Source organism: Sturnus vulgaris, unplaced genomic scaffold (assembly GCF_052056855.1).
Source record: "Sturnus vulgaris isolate bStuVul1 unplaced genomic scaffold, bStuVul1.hap1 Scaffold_192, whole genome shotgun sequence".
NCBI lineage: Eukaryota > Metazoa > Chordata > Aves > Passeriformes > Sturnidae > Sturnus > Sturnus vulgaris.
The window spans coordinates 3,987,501-3,997,431 of record NW_028276155.1 but is presented as its reverse complement, the minus strand read 5'-3'; positions in this window follow the sequence as shown (position 1 = coordinate 3,997,431).

Genomic DNA, 9,931 nt, shown 5'->3' with positions numbered 1-9,931 from the left:
CTGCCAGGGCTGTGGTGTCACAGACAGGGGAACGCTGGGGCTGCCACAGCTGCCGTGTCCCAGAGAGGGGAATGTTGGGGTGCCCTGCTCCTGGCCCGGCCCCAACAGCTCTGCCAGCTCCTCTCAAGGACACCAAGGCTGAGCCAAAGGGTGAGAATTGCGGGAGGGGCTGAGCTGGGAGGGACCCGGTGGGATGGAGTCCAGGGCCCGGCCCTGCACAGACAGCCCAACAAGGGGAGGCTGTGCATCCCTGGGAGAGGTGTCCAAAGGCTCCTGGAGCTGTGCCAGCCTTGCAGCTGGGAGCATTTTTTGGGAATCCTGGTCAGTGATGGAGGATCATTTGGTAGGGGGAAGGAAGGAAGGAAGGAAGGGTGGAAGGAAGGGTGGAAGGGTGGAAGGAAGGAAGGAAGGAAGGAAGGAAGGAAGGAAGGAAGGAAGGAAGGAAGGAAGGAAGGAAGGAAGGAAGGAAGGAAGGAAGGAAGGAAGGAAGGAAGGAAGGAAGGAAGGAAGGAAGGAAGGAAGGGTTATGAATGTTATTCTATTTATCCAATTTATCAAACAACAAGATTAAATTTAGAAGCAAATTTTTGAGAGTAATTTTTATAAATTTATACAATCAACATATATGAGATTAATGCAATCAAAGTATAGAATACATATATTTCAGGATATGTAATATTTAAGAGTAAGTAATTTAGTATAATTGAGGTTCATATAAAGCATAAGCAAAACCAACCAGGGGTACAGGGAGGGGCTCGCCCTTCCTCTCGTACCAAAGCATCCAGGCTAACAATCCCACTTATATACTGTAGGCTACAGAAGTTTCTAGAAAACTCCTCCTAGTTTCTATTTCTAAAAATCTACGTCACTATGTAGTTTGGGGCATGCTCTACTAATGGTTAGGGGGTCTCTCATCCTGTTGAGGGTCTTATTTCTGATGAAGGCTCATCCTCTTCATCAGTGTCTGCTGTGTAACCTTGCAGGTAGCACAAGTGCCCTAAGCTTGGGTTATATAACTAAACATAAGTTCCCACAATAAAATTAAGTTCCATGCCTGGAATCATCCCAATTTGACCCATTTCAAGGTTGAAACTTTTATTTCTAGATGCTGCTTATCAGACCTACATACTTCTCCTATTCCCTTCCAACATCCTTCTTCAACTCCCAACATCTGGAAGATGTCCTTTGCCCTGTCTCACCCATCTCCCCCCTCACTCTGTAACAATTGTCTTCTATTGATCTAAATACAATTTTACTAATATAGTTACAATTTAATTAGCATGAATCACATTTATCACAATTCCCCCATTTCTCTTTTTGATCATATTGATTCGTGCTCTAAAAAGTTGTTGCTTGGTATTGTCTATGTTCCTTCATACTAGCCTCCAATTTTTCTCATATTTCTCATGCTGCATTCAGCTTTTCACACTCCTTCTCAAATTTTATTAACATTTCTCGTGCCAGGGTATTCTCTTTGCATTAAGTCACCATTTTCTTGATCTCTCTCCCTCGAGTGTGAGTGGATTGTGCTTTCAGTACCATCAAGAAATTCAATTTCCTTTTTGCTGTTGATTCTGGATCCATGGGCATGGCTGTAAGTTGCATTCCTGGAATTACTGAGTGGATTACTCTAATTAGACAGGGTATCATGCAAGGCAGAAACAATAGTCCTAAACCAGAACATAATAGCATGAATCCCAATTTTTTCCACCACGCACCTCCAAAAAGTTTATCCCACCAATCAGCTTTCAGGATAGAATTCCGTTTTTGGACTGGTATATGTGCCACTTTTCATTTCATCAGCAAGTTTTGTGATGGCCTCCCCGTGATCATCTATTTCCACACAGCACTCAGATTCATTAAACCTCCCACAAACTCCTCCTTCTTCTGCCAGCAGATAATCCAGGGCAATTCTCTTTTGATGTACAAATGCTCAAATCTGTGAATGCTGTTTGGCCAACAACTTTAAAGCGTCTGCCCTATGGTTTGAGACGACTTCCACTACTGCCTGGAGCCTTATCAACCAATTTAACAGGTAAATTGGAGTTCTATATCCCCAAGACCCATTCTGAGCCCAAGTAGCAGGTTCATAATGTGCCAATATTCTTTCTGCAGGCCATTCTTCATCTTCACATTTTTGGTTTCCTCCTGCCGTTGGAAAGTCAAGGTTTAGTTCTCCTTTCTTTCTAAGGTTTCATAAAGTGGTGTTCCTAGTATATTGCCCTTAGACCTTGGTCTGACAAAGAAGGAGGGTCGTAGAACTCCTAAGGTACAAGTTCCTTCCCACTTTTTGGACAGTTCACTGTATGCTCGTTGCCCACAAATCCAATATATTCCATCAGGGGCTTTCCATCTGTTTTCTGTGTTTTCTAGTTGTTCCCAATAAGATTTTTAAGTCTTTTATAGATTGGTAAGGATTATCTCCAGGACTGTTATGCCAGCACAAATCAGTTTGGTTATTCCACTCACAATCCATTTCTTTTGCTATTCCCCAATATCCAGTAGGACTCTTGGGTCGCCAGGTCTTTGTGTTATTGTCTGAATTTACTACTAAAGTAGATAGGCAAGGTGTATATCCCACCACTTCAGTGTATTTTCTCCCTTCCCGAGTTATACAAACTGTTCCAATGACTTGATGACTCAGGACCCAGCCTTCAGGCCGTCTTAGGGTCTTAGAAATTTGAGTATGATTCCATTTTAAAAATTGTTCTGGAGCCAAACCCTCACCTCTCCATGGCCATCTTTCAGCCATCCTAAGTCCTCCACAAACAAAACATTTAGATAATCCTAATTCGGTGGCAATTTCTTGCATTAGATTTACAAACAAATTTTTGTTTCAAGTTGGCAAATCCCAGTCGCTATAGTGCTGTTTTAATTGTTTATACAGCTCATCCAGTTCTTCTAATTCTTTCCTTTTGATTATTTCCCTATCCTTCATTGTTTCTTTTTGTTTTCCAATTAGTTTTTTCTTTGGCCCTTTTCCTTTTTCATCCTTTTCAAAACACAAAAAATGTTCGTATCTAGGACCGAGTTGATTATCATTAGGGTAAGGAGCTCGTCCCCTGAATCCCAAATTTTTTCTTACCCAATACAATTTTGAACTTTTTACACAAATTTCTAAGAAGCTGTTATGATCATAACAAGCTGCACTAATATATGGGTGTGCCACAAATACTGATTCCATCTTATTCTTGACCCACATGGATTGATTGCATTTGTCACAGGGATCAGGAAGGGTTCGTGTCTTTATTTCTGCTTCTTGAGTGGTTTGTCGTCTTGTAATTTGTTCCTGCATGGCCTGTTCTTTTCCATTCCATGCAGTCTTACGGTTCTGGCCAGCTGCTAGGGGTATTATTGTAAGCACCATGAAAAGAATCCTCAGGAATTTTAACTTTCTACCTGTCTCAAGGCCCCTTGGGTTGCAGCCAAGGGCCGAGATGTCCATCTTCTCGGTAGCAAAGTTTTCATCCTGGGATTTCTTTTTCTTTGGTACCCTTGGCCTCATAAGGTTCGCACGATCTATTTTAACTTTTTCTGTTCCAAAGATGGCACAAAATATTTATAGTTCTGCAGCACTGCCTTATCTCTTTCCCTAGATTGATTAGCTAATAATTTTTTTTTTTTTTTTCCCCAATTTAGTAAAGCTCCGGAGATATGCCAACCACAACAAAATTACACTATTTCAATTAAATAATTCTTCTTTTTGGTTTTCTAAACCTTCTTTTCCACCAATATATATACTCGCGATGCCAATTTGCTGGTGAGACGTATTTACTACGTGGCACATAGACTTCTTCTCCACAGCAATTGCCAGTTATGATACTCTGATTTATAATATTTTGGATTGCTTGTTCTTTAGCCTGCACAAAAGTTAATATGGCAAGGAGTAGTTGGTCCTGATTCTCTATTAGTTGAATTGCGGCATAAAAGGTCCCGTTTTCATGTCTTAATGGTTTCCCATAGAAGTCACTAAAAATCTTTCTGTTGTTAGCTGATCATGCATACGCCCTGAACAACTGAAACAAAGCAATTGTCTCTCTTTTTCTTTTGCCCTAGTTACTCTCCACCATGAATTAAAAACAGCAAGTGCAAAGAATACAAATCCATGGGCGGCATTCTAAGCCATGAGTACGACATTGCCAATGTTCTAATTGTTTTTGGGCCTCCTCAATAATAGGTGTTACCAGTCTCTTTCTCTTGAGTGGTAGTTCTTCAAATAAATCAGTTAATGTTGACTGTTGGAGGCTTTTGGAGAAATTTTTCAATCCTCCTGGGCTGTTTTCATTGATCAACGAGGTGTCTGATTCTTTCTCATCAGCGCTGTTCTGCCTTCAGGTTCAATGAGGTTGCAGCAGGCAGTTAATTCAGGATGTCCAGACTTTGATAATGCACCTTTTAAAACAACTTTAAACTGGTATTTCAAACAGCAGTAAAATAATATTTTTTTTCACTGCACATACAAAAATCACATTCTCCCTTGGTCCCAAAGTACAGTGGTTCTATGCTAACTCTATATGGACTGTAGCTTTTGGCACCCAGTACTCTCCTTAGTTTCATTTGATTTATTACAATTTTTTTTTAGTAATTTGTTTTTGGTTTTTTTTTTTTTATAAAATTTTACAAAAATGGTCACAAAGTGCTCTCGTGCCCCAGTGAATCCCCCCATGTGAGCTGTCTGGGATCTGTTGGGCCAAAAGTCCTGGCACCGCTCTTTTACTATTGGGCAGAAAAATTCATCCTTTTTTCAGGGTTACCCCCAGCTTTTTCACAGCTTTCACTTCTGCCAAGGAAAAGCATGTTGCCCCACCCTGTGCTTTTGCTTCCCGAAAAGCCACACTCACACTGCCGTTTTTTCCTAGGGCTCCCCCCTGCTTTATTATCAGCCAAATTGTTTCTTTTTATTTTATGATGCTTGTATCTTTAAATAGTCTGTTCAGTTGGTGTTGAATATTGAATATTCTGCAGCTTTAAGACTGATTCCAGGAGTGAAAGAGGAGAGAAAAAGTGCAGAATTAGTTATCAGAAACTACACTGACTCCCCCGCATTCCTGCTCACAGACCTAGTTGTCTGCAGTGGACAGCGGGAGAGAATTCTCTTTTGCTTTTTGGTTAGGTTGTTTTTTTTTTTTTTTTTTTTTTTTTTTTTTTTTTTTTTCTTAACCAATTAAAGTAAAAAATTCCCTGGAGTGTGTTTTTCTTCTTTTTTTTCTTGAATTATTTAATTTTGCTCTGGACTGAAAACCCAAGAAAGCACTGGAAGCTCACACCGTAGCCCACCTAGCCTGGCCTGGGCCAAGGCATTTCCCAGCACTGAAGGAACTGATACCAGACTAAGTAAGTTAAGCTGCAACTTACAAAAAAACCTTCTTTTAAATCTGTCATCTTTTTGAAACAATAAGAAGTTTTGTTGTTTAATATTGTTCATTTTTATACTGAAAAGTGTTTTGCCTGTTAAATAAATAGTTATTTTTTCCACTTCTCTCTGAGGAAATATTTTTTTTCTTTAACTAATTAAAAAAAGATTGCTTAAATTTGTTTCTCAGAAAAATTCTATTCAAAAGTTTCTTTCTAAATTTACCTTAAACTAAAACAAAGTCCTTGTGTCTACTAAAAATATGATTTCTTCATTTTGAGAATCTACTTTCAGCTTTATCAAGGGGTCTTCTGGTATTTTGGTTCATATTAAATAAATGAGCTCCTGACCCCCCCTTAGTTTTCTTGAATTAATATTTTTTTCCTGATAAATTCTTTGTGTTTGTGGCTGTTTGTATTTCTTGGATTGCTGTTATTAGAATCCTGGCTTTAATTTTCTTTTCCTCATCTCTCCGAACATACACTTCTTGTGCTTTCTTTAACAACTCCTGAAGCTCCTATCCTGCTAATTTTTCAATTTTTCTAACTTTTTCCTGATGTCCCCCCACTAAGACTTAGCTACAAATTGTGTTTTCAAAAGGACCTGCCCTGCTGGTGTATCGGGGTCTATGCTTGAGTATAACTGCAAATCCTTTTCTTTTTAGTCTCTTTAACCATTCTGCCAGGCATTCATCTTTCTCTTGGTGCTCACTCAGACATTTCCCTATATTTTGTCCTCTGGGCATTGCTTCCTGAATACCTTGGATAATCATTTACCTGAAATCTCTCATATTTTGCCTATGTTCTACCTCCTGATTATTACAATTTGGATCTGCCATAGGCCATTTCTGATCTCTTTGGTTTGGCTTCTAATGATCTCTATTCTAAGCCTATATTCCTGACTATCTAATAATTTCTCTCTTCCACTGTAAACAAGATTTCTAAAATAGACTGCAATTCCACTCAGGTGTAAATATTCAGTCCTAATAACTGATCTAGTTTCTTTGCTACCTCAATATGATCTTCTGGCATCCTGCCCATCTCTTTCTTAAATTTCTTAAAGTTCCTAGTATTCAGGGGAACACTCATGTAACCAATAGGTCCCTGTCCTGGGGCCAGATTTGCCATTGGAACCTCTCTAAGAGGGTATAATCTATCTTCCCTTCCTGCTTCCTCGCTCTCTTTGTCACTTTCTTCCTCTTGTTCCCTTTTGCCTCTAGTTCTGTGTGCTACTGGCTCGTCCTGAATAGGGGGTGCATCGGGGACCAAGGGCTGGACAGGCTGGACAGGCTGTCTGTATGGGGGTGGGAGGTGATCTAATGGGTCCCATGGCTTTATCTGGTCCCTTCTGGCTGCCTGTCCTTTAGTTTGCAAAGGGTATAACGAATAACCTTCTTTTTCTTGTCTTTGAACTATAAATTTACCCCCCCACACACATTTTGGAAGCCACAAAGCAGCATATTCACTTTTTTTCCTAATTAAAACGTTGTTTTGAACTCATATATAGATTTAAAACCTGACAAATCTAATCTTCAAATGATTTAAACTCTGGCCAGTACAAATTATTTGCACAAATCTTTTCTTTTCTCCACTCAAACATACAGTACTGTATAATTTTCTGCTTACTTTTTCTCTTTGGGATTCCCTTGTACTTTAGTATTGTAACACTATCCTCAGGGGGCTGTCCTGAGGAATCTCGCTCCCCTTCTGGGAAATCCCCTCTCGGTTCCCAGGCACACCGGGTTCTCGTGAACTATTCTCATAATTCACAACCCCTGGGTCAGAGATTTTACTTTTCCTCTGACCCATCTCTGGCGGCAACATTTCCCTCGCTCTCTCTCATTTGTTCTGCGGTTCAACTCCTCCGCTTAATATACCAATCTCACTTCTTTTGCCAAACACTTGTTTCCTACCTAATTCCTTCTTTTCCTTTTATTCTCTCCCCAACCTCACTTTCTGGCCATTCTCCACAATCCTTTCTTAATCACATACTGAAACTTCCATCTATTATCCTCCCAACAGATAGTTGAACCTGGTTCATTTACTCCCTTCTTAAATCACTTCTTCCGAGCATCAGCTCCCTTCTCAAAGACTTTTCTCGTGAGTTCTCGGGCTGGGACTTTCCCTCCCAGTCCCTCCCGGGGTATTCACTCGCTCTCCCCTTTCAGACATTCCTCACTCACACACAAGCACACAGCCGCCCCCTTTACCCAACCCCATGGTACTCACACAGCCCCGTTTTCACACAGGGCTCTTGTGCACAAGACGTTTTACGGGCACCTTTCCCTTTCTGCCAGCATTCCCACAGGAGCCTTCTCCTGGCACAGCTCCTTGTAGCGAGCTTCTTTTGCTTATGATTTATTTTAATTTGGAGCTCCTTCTCCAGGAGAGCCTGGTCTAGCCTTGGGACCACCTTAACAACTGGTGGGGAGCTCCTTCCCAAAACTAGCCACTCTTCACCTGGACTGGAGTTCCCGGGTTTCGGCACCAAATTGTTATGAATGGTTTTCTATTTTTCCAATTAAACAAACAACAAAGATTAAAAGTAACAACAATTTTTTAATAGTAACAATTATAAATGAATACAATCAGAAGTATTAAAGGTGATTACAAAAATTATTGAAACTAAATACCATCCAAGTAAAGTATTACAATTGTATAATTTGGGATGGATAAAATTTGAGAGTAAGTGTTTTAGTATAATTGAGGTTCATATAAAGCATAAGCAAAACCGACCGGGGGTACGGGGAGGGGCCTGCCCTTCCTCTCGTACCAAAGCATTCGGGCTAACAATCCCACTTATATACTGTAAGCTACAAAAGTTTATAGAAAGCTCCTCCCAGTTTCTATTCCTAAAATCTACGTAACTATACTGCACGGCGCATGCTCTACTAATGGGTTAGGGGGTCTCTCATCCTTTTGAGGGTCTTATTTCCGATGAAGGCTCATCATCTTCATCAGTGACCGAGGTGTGACCTGCAGGTAGCGCAGGCGCCCTGTGTGACTGAGCAGATGTTTTCCATAACATGACTTTAATTAAGTCCCATGCTTGGAATCATTCCATTTTTGCCCATTTCAAGGTTGAAGCTGTATTTCTAGATGCTGCTTATCAGACCTCCGTCCTTCTACTATTCTTATCTGACTTTCTTCCAACCTTCTTCTTCGACTCCCAACATCTGGAAGATGTCTTTTGTCCTGTCTCACCCATCTCCCCCCCTTTCACTCGGTAACAATTGTCTTCTATTGATCTAAATACAATTTTGCTAATATAGTTACAGTTTAATTAGCACGAATCACATTTATCACAATATAAAGAAATATTTTCGACTTTTTTTAAAATTCTATTTTATTTTATTTTATTTTATTTTATTTTCCTTTATTTTCCTTTCTTTTTCCTTTATTTTCCTTTCTTTTTCCTTTCCTTTTCCTTTTCCTTTTCATATTTTTTGATTCAATGGCTCTTCTATTTGCTTCGAACAAAAATCTTTTCTGGAAAATAAAATTCTAGCCAAATCTTATTTGTGTTCCCTTTGTTCCCAGACCACTCCTAGCCGAGCTTTCGGGCAGCCTGTGCCATGTTCTCGCCCTGCTGACACACTGACCCACCCAAACACTGTCTCCACAACCCCCCCCTTTCCCCGTCCCCCAGAGACCCTACCTACAGAGCCTCCCCACAAAACAGAACCTCACGGGCCGCAGCACAGCCAGGGGAAGCACGTACGTGCAGCGAAACTCGCCCCAAAGCCGCCGCTCCCTGGCACAACTCGCCCTGCCCCTTCCCGCCCCACAGAGGAGGCTGCAGCGGGGCGACCGGCAGCTCCGCAGAGCTCTTGGGGCCTCGGCGCGGGTTTGGGGGGCCGTGAGGGCTCGCTGTCGAGGCGCCCGGGGCCAGCATGAAGCCGCCCTCGGCCCGCATTCACACAGAGAGTGAGACAGACACAGTGACTCACACACCCACTCCACACACTCGCACTCCGACGCCACCCCCTCAGACCGACACACAGACACACAGATACACAGACACACAGACACACACACAGACACCCCCCCACACCCTCTCTCATGCCCTGTCCCCTGCCCCATCTTCTTCTGGCCGCCCATTAACGCTGAGGACGACCCCGCCCCCCACCATCAGCCTCCCTGGCGCCATCTTCAGACTTTTCCCGCGCCCGCCCAGGGTCCCACCGGGCAGTTCACGGAGCGGCAGCGGCAGCAGCAGGGAGGTGAGGGGGCTGATGCCGAGACCAGCAGGCTGAGAGCCTGGTGCAGAAGCAGGGCTGGCGGCAGACTGCAGGTGGTGGCGGGATGATTGGCCCGGTCTGTCCCTTTTTGAAGAAGCCTTCTGTTCAGCTTTCTCTGAGCCTTTTGGTTTGCTGACGTTCCTTCCTGCCTCAGCCCCTGCACCCGTCAAGCCTGTGTCAGGGCGGCAGCGCGGCGGGCAGGTGAGGGAGTGAGTGATGCAGAAATGAAGCCGGGAGCAGGGCTGCTGTGCATTCGGGCACGGGGAGGGGGCGCGGCAACGCTGCCGGCTCCTCTCGGGGAGCGCTTGGGGAAGCGGGGTGCCGGCACCATGTCGGCA